This window comes from Zalophus californianus, chromosome 9 (assembly GCF_009762305.2).
Source record: "Zalophus californianus isolate mZalCal1 chromosome 9, mZalCal1.pri.v2, whole genome shotgun sequence".
In the NCBI taxonomy this organism is placed as follows: Eukaryota; Metazoa; Chordata; class Mammalia; order Carnivora; family Otariidae; genus Zalophus; species Zalophus californianus.
Genome location: NC_045603.1, coordinates 86,169,091 through 86,188,417, shown reverse-complemented (window position 1 = coordinate 86,188,417; position 19,327 = coordinate 86,169,091). Strand labels below are relative to the sequence as shown.

At 34.9% G+C, this 19,327-nt stretch overlaps 1 protein-coding gene across 4 annotated transcripts in view; it reads left to right on the top strand.

Moving 5' to 3' along the window:
* PDE3A (phosphodiesterase 3A) overlaps positions 1-19,327 on the top strand; it is a 322,232-nt gene that overhangs the window by 106,082 nt on the left and 196,823 nt on the right. The gene's annotated exons all lie outside the window — the stretch shown is intronic.

Below are 19,327 nucleotides of genomic sequence, written 5' to 3'. Positions count from 1 at the left end.
AAGTTCTTTACCACTTAAAATCCCAGAATCGGGACTGAACAAGTAAAAAGCATGCACACTTTCTAGGTTTATGGATTCTGGGTATATTGATACTATTTATCCCAAAGTGTGCATTTCAAAGAAGTAATGAATTTTAGGTTTTATACCAAAATAATATTTGATATGTGATACTTGTTCCTTTTAAGTACATTTCTCTGATCTTCTCATTCAAAAAATATTTACGAAATATCTTTTACATGTCTGTCAGCTCCTGTATTTGGTACTTGAGATGTAAGGGAGAAGGTAACATTTAGAATATATATATCTATATTCATTCTATATTTTATATATATGTGAATATATATATTTTTAACCAGTGTGTGTGTGCGTGTGTGTGTGTGTGTGTGTGTAATTGTTTTTTTTTAACCAGTGTGGCACTTACTTGATCAGTCAGAAAGGATGTGAACCATAAATAGCACTTACGTTCAAACTGGGGAATATTGGCCCCATATATAAACTAAAGGAAAAGATATATTTCTCCCACCTTAAGAGAACTGTTGTTTCTTATAGAGTTACATTTGAATGTGTGTCTGTATAACTGAAGTGATGTTTGGATACCGTCTCAGAGATTCTGATTCTGTAGATCAGAATTGGGTTTCAGGAATCAGCATTTTTTAACATATTTCTGGGGAGAATGGATGAGAAAAGACAACCGAGAAGGGATTCTTCAGTTGTTGCATAGAGCAGTTCAGCGTCTAACAAAGCCAGTGCTGTGTTCTTTTCTTCTTTTCTCAGGGTCTTAAATGGAAAATCTCTGCCGCCTGATAGTTGGCATCTTTGGGGTCAGTTTTAAGGAGGGGCATAGTTCCTGTCCATTCCAGAAACTTTAGTTCCTCCCTTCATGCCCACTGCAACCCCAATCAGTAGGAAATTCTGGAAACTGGGAGAGAGACCACTTTTTTTTTTTCCCTTCCTCCTCAAGGTGCAACTATTCAGTTAGATATAAAATCCTACAATCTTCAGTTATTAAATCTCTCTCTCAATCTAGTCATCCCTCTGGGGCTTGATTAATCAAAGTGACCACATTATTACAGCTGCACCTCATCTTAAGAACTAGGTCTGAAAAAAAACCAGGAAGTAGCTAGTGACTCTTCATCCTGAGAAAAATAAAGATGAGTTTAATGTCTAAATCTTTATCAGGGTTTCCTCTGAAATTTTTTAGATGTTGGAATGTGTAGTTTTTTTATTTTATTTTATTTTTTTTAGAAGATTTTATTTATTTGACAGAGACACAGCAAGAGAGGGAACACAAGCAGGGGGAGTGGGAGAGGGAGAAGCAGGCTTCCCGCCGAGCAGGGAGCCCGATGTGGGGATCATGACCTGAGCCGAAGGCAGACGCTTAACGACTGAGCCACCCAGGCGCCCCTGGAATGTGTAGTTTTTAATGTTATTTGAGGGAATTTTTAAATTTGGCTTGGATTAAAGGGCAGAGTTTGGGGACACATAAACAGCTTACTATCTAAAGATTATTAAAGAGTGTATATTTTCAGATTTATGCTTAAATAAAATGATTATGTACTAACATGGTAGATCTTTTGAGTGTGTTGCAGCTAACATATTTTAAGCGACACTCAGTGCAAGCTTCTTTATGTGTGATCTTACATGTAAGACCTATAAGTTTTTCAACAATCAATAATGAACAATTCAAATATGAAGGTGGATCTTAGAAATAGTATCTAATTTGTTATAACAGTCCTGGGAAGTTGTATCATTGAATTTTTGTAGGTAAAAACTTTTAATTGTGAATATTGTGCATATGGAATGAGTCTATGTGCTATATGTAACAATAGGCCGTCCTCCCTAGCAGATTGTACATACATAGTATAACTGTTCTACATACTGACAAATCTGATGGGTGTGAAATGAAATTGACTATGTTTTTTAAATTGTCATGCTAATGATTGCTAGTGAAGTTGAATCTCTCTTCATATATTTAGGAGTCATCCATGAAATGCCCTTTTGTGTTTTTTGCCCACTTTGTTATTAATGGTTTGTCCTTTTGTTATTTCATAAGAATTCTTTATTTATTTTGGATACATATCTTTTGTCAATTATATACATTGTGGGTATCTTTTTCTTAGTATTTTCTTGAATTTTCATTCTCTTGAAGATGATTTTGGTGACAAAATTTTTTATAGCTTAATGTAGGTATATTCATTTCCTTTAGCTTCTAAAAACAAATTATCACAAACTCAGGGGCTTAAAGCAACACACATTTATTCTCCTATGATCATGGAGATCAAACGTATGAAATCAGTTTCACTGGTGCAAAGTCAAGGTTTCAGCAGGCCTTGCTCCCTCCAGAGACTCTAGGGGAAAATTCTTTTTCTTTACTTCTCCAGCTTCTAGAGTTGCATTCTTTGCATTCCTTGGCTCTTGGCCTCTTCCTCCCTCCCCAAAGCCAACAGTTTAATGTCTTGTTTTAGTCCTCATATTGCCTTTGCCTCTGTTGTTTTTAGATTTTTTTCTGACTCCCTTATATAAGGATCTTTGTGATGACATTAAGGCTATCCAGATAATCCGGATAATCTCACCTTCTCAAGATCCTTAATCACATCTGCATAGTCCCTATTGCCATATAGGGTAACATTCACAGGTTCCAGGGATTAGGATGTGATATTTTTGGGCCATTATTCACAGCAGATAAACTTGTGTCTGTCTGTTCATTTCTCTCTTTCTTTTCTCTTTTCTTTTTTCTTTTCTTTTTCTTTCTTTCTTTCTCTTTCTTTCTTTCTTTCTTTCTTTCTTTCTTTCTTTCTTTCTTTCTTTCTTTCTCTCTCTCTCTCTCTCTCTCTCTCTCTCTCTCTCTCTCTCTCCCCCCCCCTCCCTCCCTCCCTCCCTCCCTCCTTTCTTTCTTTCTTTCTTCTCTCTCTCTCTCTCTCTCTTTTTCTCTCTTTCCTTCCTTCCTTCCTTTTTAGTGTAGATGGGAGGATGCTATGATTATTGAATGTTCACAGGCCAAAATAGCTGAATGATTTGTTAATCAGTCTCTTTAGATCCCTTTGATCAAAAGTGAATGACAAAACAGTCTGTCCTTTAATGATGAGAGAAAGTTCTCCTTTCCTTATCATCTACCTTTTATGCTGAAAATAAGGAAAGCTATATAATGTATATTTATATGTATGACACAAGCATACTTCCAGAGGTATTGTGGGCTCAGTTCCAGACCACTGCAATAAAGCAAATATCATAATAAAGCAAGTCAAATGAATTTTTTGGGTTTTCTAGTACATATAGAAATTATGTTTATGCTATACTGTAGTCTCTTAAGTGTGCAATACCATTATGTCTAAAAAAACAATGTACCTACCTTAATTAAAAATATTTTTATTGCTAAAAAATGCTATCATCTAGCTTTCAATGAGTTATAATTACTGGTCACAGATCACCATAACAAATATAATAGTAAAGAAGTTTGAAATATTGTGAGAATTACTGAGCTGTGACACGGAGACTCAAAGTAAGCGAAGACTGTTGGAAACATGGTACAGCTAGGCTTGCTTGATGCATGGCTACCACCAACCTTCAGTTTGTAAAAAATACCAATATCTGTGTAGCACAGTAAAGTAAAGCACAGTAAAATAGGTATGCCTTTTCAAATTTCTGGGCTCCTCTTCTTTCTCCTCCATTGAAATCAGTAAATGTCCATATTCTTGGGCTCAGTGTCCTCAGTGAGATCATATTTACTTTTGCATGTGAGTTCTGTTCTATGGTAAGATCTAAAGAGTGAGAAAAAGGATGTAATCTCTGTGCTTAAATGATTAACTTTATGCATGGTTGGTATATAATGAACAAAAGAAATGACTTTGGTTTTGTGTATCTGGAAATGGGGATCTCAATGGGCTGAAGATACAGGCTAAACTCCTAATAAAGGAAGAAACTGAAAGGCAGGTGTTTTTGAAACTGTTCATGGGATACAAGAGGCTGGTGCTAGATAAGTGTGGAAGTAGAAATAGGAGTGGAGTGAGTTAGAGCCAAGAAACCATAGGCACAAAAATTATTTCAATGCTTCTGTTTGTATTTTAGTTCATGCTAGAAGTTATGGAGTTTAAAATCAGGTAGCTTTCTAGTCTTTTTTGCAGTCATCACTTGCATTTTATATAGTTTATTCTCTCTTTGAGATATAAAATAAAGATCTTGTTCTTCTGACTTCTATTCTTATTTTGAAGATTGATTGTGGCAATATTCAGAAAAATAGTATCATAGCATTGCTATTATTGACAAGTAAAATACTAATGTCACAAACTTATAATCAATCTATAATGTCCTTAGACTGGGAAAAATCAGTACCTTGATAATACCTATGCCACGTGGTAAAGGGAAAACAAGATACATGTATTTTGTGTTATGTAATATTTGATTTGAGTTTTGTGAGATGGATTTGATATTGTGATCCTTATAAGTGGAGATTGTCGATGTCAAGCCTTCTGTGATTGGAGTATAAAAATCATTCAAGGATGCAAGGATGGTTCAACATCTGTAAATCCTCTATGTGACATACCACATTAACAAAGTAAAGAATAAAAAATCATATGATCATCTCAGTATGTGAAGAGCAGAAAAAGCATTTGAAAAACTCAGCATCTGTTTGTGATAAAAACTCTTAATAAAGTGGGAATAGAGGAAACATACCTCAACAGACTAAAAGCCATGTATAACAAGTCCACAGCTAACTTCATACTGAACGGTGAAAAGCTGAAATCTTTCCAATAAGATCAGGAATAAGACAAGGATGCCCAGTCTTGCTGCTTTTTTTCAACTTAGTATTGGAAGTCTTAGCCAGAGCAATTAGGTAAGAAAAAAATAAAAGGCATACAGATTGAAAAGGAAGAACTAAAACTGTCACTGTTCGCAGATAGCATGATATTATATATAGAAAATCCTAAGAGCCCATCAAAAAACTGTTACAACTAATAAATTTAGTAAAGTTGCATATTAAACCAGTACATGAAAATCTGTTGCATATCTTTACGCTATTAATGAACTATCAGAGAAATGAAATGAATTTACAATTGCATCCAAAAGAATAAAATATATAGGAATAAATTTAACAAAGGAGATAAAGATCTATATATTGAAAACTACCAGACATTAATGAAAGAAATTAAAGAAGACACAAATGGAAAGATGTTCTGTGCTTATGTTTTAGAAAAATCAATTTTGTTAAAATATCTAAACACCCAAAGCAATCTATAATCCCTATAAAAATTCCAAAGGAATTTTTCAAAGAAATAGAAAAATAATTCAAAAATAGGTATGGAATCACACACACACACAAAATAGCCAAAGTGATCTTGAGAAAGAAGAACAAAACTGGAGGTATCATGCTCCCTGATCTCAAACTACATTACAAAGCTACAGTAATTAAAACAGTATGGTATTGGCATAAAAACAGACACATGGATCAATGGAACAGAATAGAGAGCCCCAAAATAAACCCATGCATATGTGGTCAATTAACTTATAATAGAGGAACAAAGATTATACAACGGGGAAAGGACAGTGTCTTTGATAAATGGTGTTGGGAAAACTGAACAGCCACCTGCCAAAAAAGAGACTTGACCACTATCTTACATCATATGTAAAAACTAACTCAAAATGGATTAAAGACTTAAATGTAAGACCTGAAACCATAAAACTAGAAGAAAACAGAGGAAATAAACGTCTTGAAATAGATCTTGGTGATGACTTTTTTAATCTGACAAAACAAAAGCAACAAGAGCAACAAAAGCAAAAATAAATGGGACTGTGTCCTACTAAAAAGCCTCTGCACAGCAAAAGAAACCAACAAAATAAAAGGCAACCTACTGAAGGGGAGAAAATATTTGCCAATTATGAATCTAATAAGGGGTTAATATTCATATAAAGAACTGATACAACTCAATAGCAAAAACAAAAAACAATTCAATTTAAAAATGAGCAGAAGATCCAAATATATATTTTTTTCCAAAGAAGATTTACAGATGGCCAACAGGTACATAAAAAGATGTTCATCATTAATTATCAGGGAAATGTAAATCAAAACCACAATGAGATATTACCTCACACCTGTTAGAATGACGATTATAGAAAAGTCAAGAAATAGTGTTTACGAAGATGTAGACAAAAGGGAAACTGTGTGTGCTCTTGGTGGGAATGTAAACTGGTGCAACCACTATGGAAAACAGTATGGGTTCCTCAAAATATTAAAAATTTTAGAATTACCACAGGATCTAGCAGTTCTACTTGTGGGTATTTATCTGAAGAAAATGAAAACACTAGCTCAAAAAATACCTGTACCCCCTGTGTTTACTGCAGCACTATTTACAGTAGCCAAGATAGGGAAACAACTCAAGTGTCCATTAGTAGATGAATGGATAAAGAAGTTGTGGTGTACATGTACAATAGGATATTATTCAGCCATAAAAAGAATGGACTCTTTCAATTTTTGACAACATGGATGGACCCAGAGGGTTTATGCCAAGTGAAATAAGTCAGACAGAAAAAGACAAATACCAAGTGATCTCATATGTGGAATCCAAAGGGAAAAAAAAAGACTCATGGAACAAATTGGTTGTTGCCAGAGGCAAGGGGTGGCGGTGGTGGGGGGGTGGTGGGAGAAATACAATTAAAGAAAAGCAATCTAACTATTTTTTGATCCATCATATATGTGTGTATCTATATAAAGCTTGAATTTACTTATTTGTATTCATTGTAAGTTCTGAAGATCTGCCTGGGAGGTTCCCAGCAGTGAGCTAAGCACTGTATAGTATTAAAGAACAATGAATCTTAGAGTGTTGGGCTAGGGAAGATGTGTGCTAATAAAAAATAATATAAATAAAGAAAGGCAACCATAAGTTAGCTAAGGATACAAAAGTTAGGGAAGAATCAACAAAAATAATCTTCAAGAATCAATTGACTCTTTGAGAGTAGCCTGGGTGGCTCAGTCAGTTAAGTGTCTGCCTTCAGCTCAGGTCATGATCCCAGGGTCCTGGGATTCAGCCTCACGTCAGGCTTCCCACTCAGTAGGGGTCTGTTTCTCCCTCTTCTTCTGTGCTCGCATTTGCTCTCTCTCTCAAGTAAATAAAAATCTTTAAAAAAAATCAATTGACTCTTTGAAATCTAAAACACAAAGTTGGTGTGTTTATATATTTCAGTAATATTATTATTTATAAATTTTGTGCTGTATATCTACATATCGTGTTATACTAAACACACACACACCTTCCCTCTGGAGAATCCATTGTTAAAACATTTGCAACCATATTACTGCTTATGTAAATATATGAAACATGTAATAAGGCAATATATGTTAAAAGTATGTGTTAAAGCAAAAGAAGAGGCATAAAAATGGGGTCAGAAGTGAGATTGTAACAATAACAACATTAACAAATATTATCAGTCTTCTAATTTCCTGTAAGTAGCCTAAATTTGCTCTAAACTTCCTGGTAGTTGCTATGAGAAACAAGACCCAGTGGATGATTGATTTATAATGTTTATTAAATGAAAGCCTACTGATTACTTAGGAGAAACTACTTTTGATCCTATAGGTGTGTGTAGGGGCTTGGGTAAAAAAAAAAAAAAAAATCATAGGAAACTTTCAAAAAGCATTCAAAGAAACCTGAGTATAGGGAGCCATTCACTGATATCTCTGCCCTAATGAGAACTTCAAGCAAATTTCCTGCCACTAGTCTGTCTTGATCATTGCCTGACCTGTTTCACCTTGTGGCATCATATGTCATGGGAATCTACAACTACAGGAGAATATAGTTGGCATTGAAGGATAATTCATTCATTGTGATTATCTAAATTATCCAAGAAGGATAGACTATGAGTCTCTTGAACATATGCTTGGGTCTGTGGGGATTCAAACCAACGCCTTGGGGTTTAGATGAAAAGTCCTTCCCCAAAGATCAAAAAGATATGTCAACAAGATTATAACCCTTGGCAAATTCCATCAAATTGTTTTGAATCTGTGGGCTAAAAATGTCAGGACTTATTAAACGACACACTGAAAATTATCAAGACTATAATTGTCTAAAGTCCCATATTCCTTTCTGCCATTAGCAATGAAGTGACAACTTAACTTTGTTGTTTCTTTTGATGTAACAGGGTCAGCATTAGTTATGAGTGAAAAAAAAAAACCCAGAAAAATTGCCTTGTTTCCAACTAATACTGTCCAAGAATTTAGTGCAGGTGAGTCATACCTTCATTCAATCCATATACTCACTGCTAAGCTATATTTTGAGGATATTCCTCTCCAGTGAACACTTAGTATTAATCACCAGTAGAGTTCAAAAAAGGAAAGACATATTCTTGATATTTGCAAGAATTTCAAAATCCGTGGGAAATCTTTTGGAGCAAAGATATACTATACATTTGATTAGGGATTGCCTGTCAAATTTGGAGCTGCTACAAAAAAACATATGAGTTAAATATTTCACCATCAATACCTCTTTTCTCCATTTTAAAAAGTACCATATCAGAAAAACTCCACAAAAAGCAAAAAAACACAAAACTATGTGCCAGCAAAGTTATTCGCCTAATTATTATGCAGTTTGCAAGTAAGGCATTGCAGTCTTCTTATTTCTGATCAGAAATAATGCACTCATGCTCCATTGTTAAAGAAATACTTTATTTTTACCAAGTCATAAGGAACAGCACTTTAAGCTGATATGCAAATGAAAGCCACAAGTCGAAAGGAATAATTCAGTATCTAGCTAGATAAATGAGAAGTGAGAAGAAAGGAACTCTTGAGTTTCTGCTATAATCTTCTCAAACATAAAACAAGCAAGGGTGTCTACCTGCTGACTTGGCTGTGGAGATAGAGAAGTAGGGCAGAGAGGGCAGTGGAGGCATGATTTTGAGAGTTATAGACACATACCTGCTTCCTAAAAGTTAAAACATAAGCTACAAAGATTCACTTTATAACACATTCTCTCCAGTGCCATCAATTATTGGTATGTTCTTCAACACAGTTAAGTTTAGGATTGAGGAAATCTCATGACTGACTGACACAGTATTTTACATAATGAGGAAAAAAATCATTGGTTTCATATGTGTGATTCATACATTAGCCAGACAACTCAGGCTTCCTGTTTTTTGGTTAAAATTCACTTATCTTAGCATCTTCCAAGCATTATTTTTGACTCAAAGAAGAAGGCAGTTAAATTTCTCCCCACCATTCTCCTTATCTGGAATTGAATTTTGGAATTTCTTAAGATTCAGAAGTTTCAGTGAAGCATGCTGGGTATTTTTTCCCTAACTTTGTATACAGAAAATGCCAAACATACTGAAAAGTTGAAACTTACACTGAACACCCATGTACATACTAACTAGATTCTACCATTAACATTTTATACTATTTTCTTAATCATGTATCTGTCCATCTCTCCAACACTTTATCAATCTACCAGTGCATCTAAGTTTTTTGATACATTTCAAAGTATGTTGCAGATAGGGGTACACTTCCCTGAAATCTATCAGCATGCATATCATTAAGCAGAATTCAGTGTGTGTTTATAGCTAGTTATGTCTTAAACTTAACTAGTCCCAGGCTGTTTGGCTAAAAAGAGTACTTAGAGGGAGAAAAAGCTGCCAAAAAATAGAAGCAGTTGAGATTTGGCCGGAAAGGGACAGTTTTTTTCTTGGATTAATCAGAGCTTTCAATTATTCTTACCATGCTAAGTGCTTTAAGTATGCTATTTAATTTGGTACAACAACCCTATAAATTTGTTTTGTTACCTTCGTGTTCCTCATAAGGAAATGGAGTTTTGTAGAGGTTAAAATCATTTGCCCCAAGTATACAGCAAGGCTGGAATTCACATCCACAAGTGTTGTACTTTGACTTGTGGGGTTTTTTAAATGTAGGTAGAAACAGCACAATTCTCAAGTTGCACATCCCTTCTTTTATTTGTAGATATTAAAGCATTTGATATTAAGTAAAAGTTAGCATCTATTGTTAAAACTTGATCATCTCTTAGAAGTCTTATTTCTAGTATAAAATTTATTGTTGAGAATTATACTCATTTCTTTTTTTAAATTTTATTATGTTAATCACCATACATTTACATCATAGTTTTTGATGTAGTGTTCCATGATTCATTGTTTGCGTATAACAACCAGTGCTCCATGCAGAATGTGCCCTCTTTAATATCTGCCACCAGGCTAACCCATTCCCCACCCCCCTCCCCTCTAGAACCCTCAGTTTGTTTCTCGGAGTCCATAGTCTCTCATGGTTCGTCTCCCCCTTTGATTCCCCCCCCCTTCATTTTTCCCTTCCTACTATCTTCTTCTTCTTTTTTTTTTTTTTTAACATATAATGTATTACTTGTTTCAGAGGTACAGGTCTGTGATTCAACAGTCTTACACAATACACAGCGCTCACCATAGCACATACCCTCCCCAATGTCCATCACCCAGCCACCCCGTCCCTCCCATTTCTAATATCTTAATGTTCCCTCTTGATTTGGTATATATACGAGTGAGTAAAGATATTAGTTACGTCTGTTTTTAGAAATGTTCAAAATCTGAGGTTAGGATTGATGAGTTAAATTATTATAACTATTAAGTTTATATCCCCTTTTTAGGCGTAAATACTCCTAAGGGAAACACTGCTTATAAAACTGGAAAAAAAATAATGCCTCTTTTTTAGATCATTAAATTTTGTCACCAGCATTTCCTTTATTTGACACTGAGGTTCAAGCAGAGGAGGAACAGTGTAATTTCCACTGAGGGAATTCATTTCATATGTAAGCAGGTAAGCTTTGTTTCATTGAATTCTAACAAAGAGGCTTCTGAAACTGTTTGAATCCTTTTTTTTTTTTTTTTTTGGTCTAGTTCTTAATACATGAATATATGTAATTAATTATGATTGTTGAGCTAATGTTTCTTGAGCATGTTATGAATTAAGGTGCCAAATAAAGTAATAGCAACTAAATCCTACCTGAAGAGATGCCATACACCATTGAGTAAACCAGAAGCCTCATTTAAAAACATTTTGCCAAGAACAAATAGGCATGTACACAGTGTTTGTGGTGCATTTGTAGGGAACACATATTCCTTCATTCTCAAGCCTGCTCCACCTTCAAGCCTATAAACCGATCATGATTTACAGTCCTGTAGAGAATTATGTATCTTTCCATCTGTAACTCAGCATGCTAGAGTTTTAAAGAGAGTGAATGATTTGTACATTTTAAAGTAATTAAAATTCCTTGATTTCAAGAAATACCATTCTGTACAAGAGGAAGAAGCCCGGTGAGATTTCTTTTTCTCTGTCATTAAGTATGTTAGCGTTGGGAGTGAGACCCTTAAATAGCAACCGAATCCTTTCTGAAAAACATGTTAGTGCCCCCCCCTTCCTTCATAACAACCAAAAATGGAGCTTGAAAAGTCTCTTCATGATTCATATGCTCCAACAGCTTGCCTTTCTCCTTTGTCACTGGAGTAAGCAGTGTTCTCCAGATCTAAGCTTCTGCCAGAAGCCACAGATTTGGCTTCTTGAAATCTCGGAAGTACTTGTTTCTCAAATAATTAATTAAAAACAAATAAAATGTGTAAGGCTTTAAGGTTCTGCAGATGACTCATATTCTTCCAAAATAGTCTTAACGATTGTAATGCTCATAATAATAATTGTGAGAGAGGGATGATTAACTGTAGGAATTGTTCCTGTAAATTTTTATTTTCAAGTGCTCTTAGGAATAAGGATGGTTTATTCCCATTGACATCTCAGTCCGTGTGGAATAAACAGGGGAGCCATGTTGGGAGGCACCCTGCTAAATTAAAAGGAGCAAGGATTCCAAAGAGGATACTTTGAAAATAAATATAGTGGTAGCTATAATCAGAAACACCCTAGAGAGCCATTTGTGTTTTATATACCTTCATCAGATGAAGCTTCTGAAAACACTTAAGTTATGTCACATAATTAAGTGCTGGATCCAGAGCCCCTAACTCTACCCACTATGCATATTGCCTTCAGTGAGCCCCCGATGACTGTTTTGTTTTGTTTTGTTTTTTTGGTATCTTTAGTACCTAGCACAGTGCTTGACAATATGAGCTCAATAAATATTGAATGTAATCCACAAAATTAAGAATTGCCTGTAAATGTAATTACATAAATGTTTATTGTAACTGAAAAATTTCTAGGAAGTAATACTTTTCATCCAAATGGACTACCTCTTTTGATATATGATTTAAATGACATCTCTCCTCCTTTGTAATCAGAACAAATTTTAATGGAATAATTATATGTTTCACCAGGAAAATGCTGGTATTTTATGGAATACATTGCAGTATTATCAATACTAATGTAAAAAGTTCCTCTTTTGCTATGAATCTCAAATTAGTTTCAGGTCAGTGTTTTAGCATATGCATTTTTGCCTTGATTTTTGGACAGTTGAAAAGTCTTCCAGCCTTCTCAATTTTCTCATGCATTTTCTTTTCCATCTTGATAAAAGAACTGAGGCAAGTACACTAATTTGAAAATGTTTACGTGTGGCATCGTCAGCATTTATTTAACCAATTTCTCAAGGCTGGCTTTCTCCCCTATATTTTTGCTTAGAAAAATGGCACTTTGTTGGGACTGACTTCTGCTTTTTCAGGTAGTGCTGCGATACTTCTCAGGAGTAACAGCTGACTTATGGCATCTGTAGCTTCTAAATACTTCTCCCTCTCACAGTGTTTTTAGTCATTCTCTTAAAAGATAACCGACATAGTTAATGGAAGTCGAAAAACAATGAATAAATCACTTGTCCTTTATATGAAATATATCAAATGGATACTGCTGGACTCCTCTCTTTTTATGGGTATAACGTGATCATACTGTCACCAGGAGACCTTTTCACCACTCTTCCTTATTGATCAGTGCCAAAGTTCATATGTCTTTCTACATAAGTTCCTTTCAGTGTATTCTCCTGAGATATATATACCGTGACACATCTTGCATCTCTGTTGCCGAGGGCCAGAATTTAAAAATTACTCTGGGTTTGGAGTTAAAAGGAAGTTAAGGAAAAAGAGTCTCACTGCAGAAAAATATTAAAGTTGTTCATAATAATATCCAAATCTTGATCCTTTGAGCTCGTGATCAAACATGAGCCCATTTATACAATGTTGTCTTTCCTGGGGCTATCATGGCAGCAACTGTGGTTGGAAAGTGATTCAAATTACACTGAGGACACTTGGATCAGAGACTTCTGCAGCTGGAATTGCTTAGAAGTTTCTCACCATTACTTGAAATCTTTTTGTGTGTTACTAGTTGAACATTGTATACTAAAATCTTCAGTTGACTTTAAGTGGACCAGTGTGGGTGTGGCCAAGAGGTTGGAAGGTAGACAAGAGATCAAAACCGAGTAGGTAGACGATCTAAGCCTGAGGTTCCTAAATGATCACCAGGCTTAGTCTGTCAAGATTTCTTCATCATTCGTCCTTTTCATCACTGTTGACCAAAGCCAGTATCTGAGGAAAATTTGTCTCTTGGCTATGGGGATGGCAATGAAGAGGAGTTCATCTGTCCATAAAGTTCTTGCTCTTGCCTGCTGGCTTCATTTAATAGCGGTCGAGGCCAAGTTCCCCCACTATCTCTGAAGAGAATGTGCAAAGTTTGGGTCATCTCGGGGGGTGTGTTTATTGGCCAGGGAATAGGAGGGATTTGGCAGTTAGAGTCACTGCTACAAAATGACACAATTATAAAAAATTACAGGGTAAAATGCCAAGGCTAATTGTTAGCTATATAACAGGGGCCTTCTGCCTTCAAGGTGTTTATAATTATTTTCTTCTTTATCAGTTACATAGCACCTGGGATTTAAAAATTATTCTGATTATGGATGAGCCACTATATGTACTAGGCGTTGTATAATTTAACATGATCAGTTACTTCTTCTGAAATTGTTATTTCTCAAATAAAAGGATAATAGAGGATCCTAGTAAAGAAATGCCTTAATTGCAAGTGTGTTAGGAATAAATTTCCATAACTTGGTCTATTGATGATTTTCACTTCACGGAAAGAAGTTTTCCTTTAATGTTTGCTTTGGATTATATAACTTCCCTTTTTTTTTTTTAAAAAAAAAAGCAATAATTTGCCCAGAAGCTGTTTTATTTAGCTTAAAACCATAGGAGGACAGTAAAGAGAAAAATATATGTGAATAACATTTCCACCATGTTCTCATAAAGATAAATTATAGAGAGAGAAGCTAAATAAACAAAAGTAACCAAACAAAACTAGCACTGACAGTGAAGGCAGAACACCATTAAAATTCTGAAATGAAACCATAGGAGAAATTCTCTTCCCTGACTTCCTCTATTTTTTTTTTAATTGAAGTATTGCTAACATGAAGTGTTCTATTACTTTCAAGTGTACAATATAGTGATTCAACAATTCTGTATGTTATTCAGTGCTCATCAGGATGAGTGTGCTCTTAATCCCCTTCATCTATTTTACCTATCTCCCCACCCACCTCCCTTCTGGCAACGACTAGTTTGTTCCCTGTACCTATGAGTGTTTTTTGTCTCTTTGTTTTGTTTCTTAAAGTCCACATGTGAGTAAAATCATATGGTATTTGTCTTTCTCTGACTTATTTCACTTAGCATTATACCCTCTAGGTCCATCCATGTTGTTATAAATAGATCTCTCTCTCTCTCTCTCTCTCGTGTGTGTGTGTGTGTGGCTGAGTTATATTTCATTTATACACATACACACTCTACAACTTCTTCATCTATGGATGAAACCTGGGATTGCTTCTGTATCTTGGCTATTGAAAATAATGTACAATATACATAGGGGTGTTTGAAGTAGTGTTTGTATTTTCTTTGGGTAAATACTGAATAGTGGAATTACAGGATCATATGGCAATTCTATTTTTAATTTTTTGAGGAACCTCCATACTGTGTTCCACAGTGACTGCACCAATTTGCATTCCTATCAACAGGGCACAAGTGTTCCCTTTTCTCTACATCCTTATCAACACTATGTCTTCCATTTTTTATTTTAGCCATTTTGACACGTGTGAGGTGGTGGTATCTCATTGTAGGTTTGATTTGCATTTACCTGATGATGAGTTACGTTGAGCATCTTTTCATGTGTCTCTAGGTCATGTACATGTAGTCTTTGAAAAAATGTCTATTCAAGTGCTCCCTCCATTTTCAAATTAGACTGTGGTTTTTTGGTGTTGAATTGTATAAATTCTTTATATATTTTGGACGTCAACTCCTTATTAGATGTTATCATTTGCAAACATCTTCTCTCACTAGTAGTTCACCTTTTCGTTTTTTTGATGGTTTCCTTTGCTATGCAAAAACTTTTTATTTGGCGGTAGTCCCAATAGTTTATTTTTGCTTTTGTTTCCCTTGCCAGAGGATGCATATCTAGAAAAATGTTTCTATGGTTGATGTTCACTGACTTCCTCTTAACCAGCTTACCTAACTGACCAGTGCTGCCCAGTCTCAGTTGAAAATACCAACTGATGTTTGTCAATTGTGTTTGTTCCCGAACTTATATATACTGCTCCATCAATTGTATTTGTTCCCACTTATACTTAGTAGTGTAATTACATAATTTAAAGTTAATTTATTTGGATTAATTTAATTTAAATATCTAATATTTAAATATAAACAGAAAGCAGTTGTTTCTGTTTTATGGAAACTTGGTTAAATGCTTTCTTTGGAAGACTTGATGAAGGCCAAGTATATTTAACATATGTTAAGTTACCTGTAGGTGATATAATTGTGAAATATTTGGAGAGACATCCAGATCAAATAATCTTGCTGTATTACAGATGTTTAGGTTATCTTCCCTTTAAAAGTGACATGGAGTACCACATAGGAGACCTTGTAGGGTCTTGTCCTTCCTAGAAAGATTGTTGAATGAATGCATGGATGATGAGTATTTCAAGTTAAAATCAAATACTTATCATTTAAGTACATTTAATTTATTTAAACGAGTCTCTGCTTTACCTGACTCAACTGCATTTACTGATTTTTTTGTTAACCAACTACCAGTCCTGGTCACCTGGATAAGAAGACTTTTGCCATAGTATATCTAAGTGTCACCAAATCTGGGACATCCTGGGAACTCATCTGTGAATTGCATGTAAAGAAACACAATGAAGCAGTCCCCCCCATAAATAAATACAAGAAGAGTTTTAATCATTACTTGTATCTTTTTAAGACCTTAAAATAAATCCCACTTACTGCTTGTAGCATCTCTTCTCAAAACCCCAAACTCTACCCAGCTTCTTGGCTTTACAAAATTCACCAAGAATCTCCAGGGAGTGACCTGGTAAATACATATTTTTAACAAGCTCTCCAAATGACTTTTCTCTGGCAAGTACGAAAAGCACATAATCATCTCTTTTTGTTGCTTTGACTCTTACAAATACATAATTGATCATTTAACTGGAAGATGAAAAATATTTTGTTAATTTCATGGCTAAACATATGCATTGCATGCCTGTTCTTTTTTCTGCGCTCTAAAAAACAAAAACAAAAAAACCTGATACAGAAGAATGTTTCTAATCTATACAGAAACAAATATTTTTGTTCCAAAATAACTGACCAAAAAGCTGAGGCATAGAGAAATGCTGTTTCTATAGGTATGTATCTTCTTAAATGAGCAGATACTCAGGAGCCTGTGGGAAAGAAGAAACCAAATACAACATGAGGACGCGAAAACGGAGTTCTAGAAGAAGCGGATTCTGGCAAACAAAGTTGACAAATGCAAATCATTAGAGCCCAGTAATATGTCCTCAAGCTGGCCTGGATATAATACACATTAAAATAAAAGTTGTTTCTCAAAGGACGCAAAATTGGAGCTAAGAGTATCTGTTGCAGAGATAAGCGCTTCTCAACTTGGAGTATAAGAGAAGTGGGTGTTTATGTCAAAGAATCTGTGTAAAAGCCATATGGAGCTGTCACTAATAAATATCCATTTAATCAAATGTCACTATGTTTTTTAGTGTTTTGTAGTTTGATGCAGAGAATGTACTTTTATTTCTTCAACAGCTGCTCTTTTTAAATGGGTGCAGCTGTACTACAGATTTAATTGGCAACAATTGCTTAATTTTTAGTCCTGTTGCTTCCAGTCTTTCAAAAGGAATGTTTCATGTTCTGTGGAAGGGAAAGGCTTGATTTATTTTTCCTAGAAAGTGCAAAGTACAGTATGAAGTAGGAATTAGGCAAAAAAAATTTCTGCTTGAGTTTTTTTTTTTTGTTTTTGTTTTTTGTTTGTTTTGTTTTTTTAACATGAAAACGCTATTTCTTATCTTTCCAGCACTGCTTTTCGTAGACATCCTTTTCAGGTCACATGAACAGAGATTTCACGCCCAGTCATCAGTCTTCATCTCAAAAATCCCCAAACACTGTAAGCTAGAACAGATTCTGGCAAATGACCTGAAAATGAGGGCAAAAATGACACCCATTAATTTTAAATGTTATCTTTGAAATAACCCAGTATCATGTATTTGTTGCTTGAATTAGAAATGCTACTTTTCAGTACACACAGATACTTGCATCTTGATATGTTTGATGGGATTAAAATGGGAGGCACATGTCCTCCTCTCCTATTTCCTTATATTACCCTTTTTGTTTATACTATAATAATTGAAAAATCATTCTGACCCCATTGCTATGGAGAATTCATCCTTTTGCATACCTTACAATTCAATCTCTTTTCAGACCTAGAAAAAATTTTGGGGGAAAGGTATTAATGTTACAGTATCTACTATTCCGATTTCAACATCTTCTACTTCTTAAAACCTTTCCTCTTCCTAATAGGACTGTGAATGCAGAATATTAGATAGATATGAAAAACTCGATTTCCAAAATGTGTGATTCTGAATCTTTCATCCAAGTCTTATCTGGAGAGTTCTGAATGTATAGGTCTGCTGAATAAAACCTCCTTGGTTATCTGTTTCTTCACTCTTCATATACCCGCTTGACTCATAGTTTAGCTCTGAGTCTGTTTAAGTTATGCTTTCTTTATGGAAGGTTTTCAAAGATCTCTGTGTGTGTATTAGAGTCTTATAAAATGTTGCCTAGGTACTTCTTAATTCTTTATATGGTAAGCAGTGCAGCCAGAATTCTGTAATAAATGTGAATTTGTACTCCGCCACCCCACACTTAGTTATCTAGTTATTGCCCAGGCCTAAATGAGCTAGTTACTGTGATTACCTGGAGGCTTTGTATCTCTCAGAAGTATCCTGTGCTTGATGGAAGTGGCATATTACATAGCTCAGTAGCAAAGTCTGTTCTAATTTTTATATAATATTTTGTTTAACATTTTAAGTTTTCCTTATTAAGCAATAGTCCGGTCATGATAAACTGAGGTAGATATAGTCTTATACATTCCCCCAAATCAATGAAACTTTTCTTTATAGTTTCCAATCTTTTGGGGTAAGGGAAAATTTTTTAGCTTACCTCTGATCTCTGCAAGAAAGGGGTTTCTCTGTATAATTCAGTGTGCTTGTTTTTTCTCACTTTAATATTATCATTTATTAATGGGTAATGAACTCCATTAAGTTTAATAAACATTTCAGAAAACTTTGATTTAATTTTGTTTTAAATCTTTGTCTTGTCTTTAACCTTTTGTTCCTTATGCCATTGTCCCATTTTAATTTTTTGTACCTAAGATAAAACATAAATTTGGAAATATTTTTGATATTTAAAAGTAAGGCAGTAAAATGTGAAACAACTAGTGTTAATGGAACATCATTAATAATAATTGATGTACAGTGATCAGAATAGTCAATTGCAATTTGTATTTAAAAAAATTACTGTGCTGCCTTCAAAAAGTTCTTTCTTAATTTTTGTTTTTTTCCTGCTGTGTGTGTGTGTGTGTGTGTGTGTGTGTGTGTGTGTGTGTGTGTGTGTGTGTGTGTGTTGATAGAGGGTGAGTTGAAGAGAAGTCAAAAAAATACCTTGGTCAGTTGTTATTAATGTGATTAAGGAATAGCAAAGACTCAGCATATTATTTTGAGATAATTAGCATGTGAAGTTAGACAATGAAATGTCAATTCTTGGGTTAATTTGCTGGGAATGCTGTCACAAGTTACTACAGACTGAATGGCTTAAACAACAGAAATGTATTCTCTTACATTTCTTCTTTCTATCTTTTTTTAAGATTTATGTATTTGAGAGAAAGAGTGTTAAAGCGTGTGCGAGGAGGGGCAGAGGAAGAGGATCTCCAGCAGATTCCCTGCTGAGTACAGAGCCCGACATGGGGCTTGATCTCCCCACCTGGAGATCAGGACCTGAGCCGAAACCAAGAGTCAGTCGCCCAACCGACTGAGCCACCCAGGCGCCCCTCTCTCACAGTTCTGGA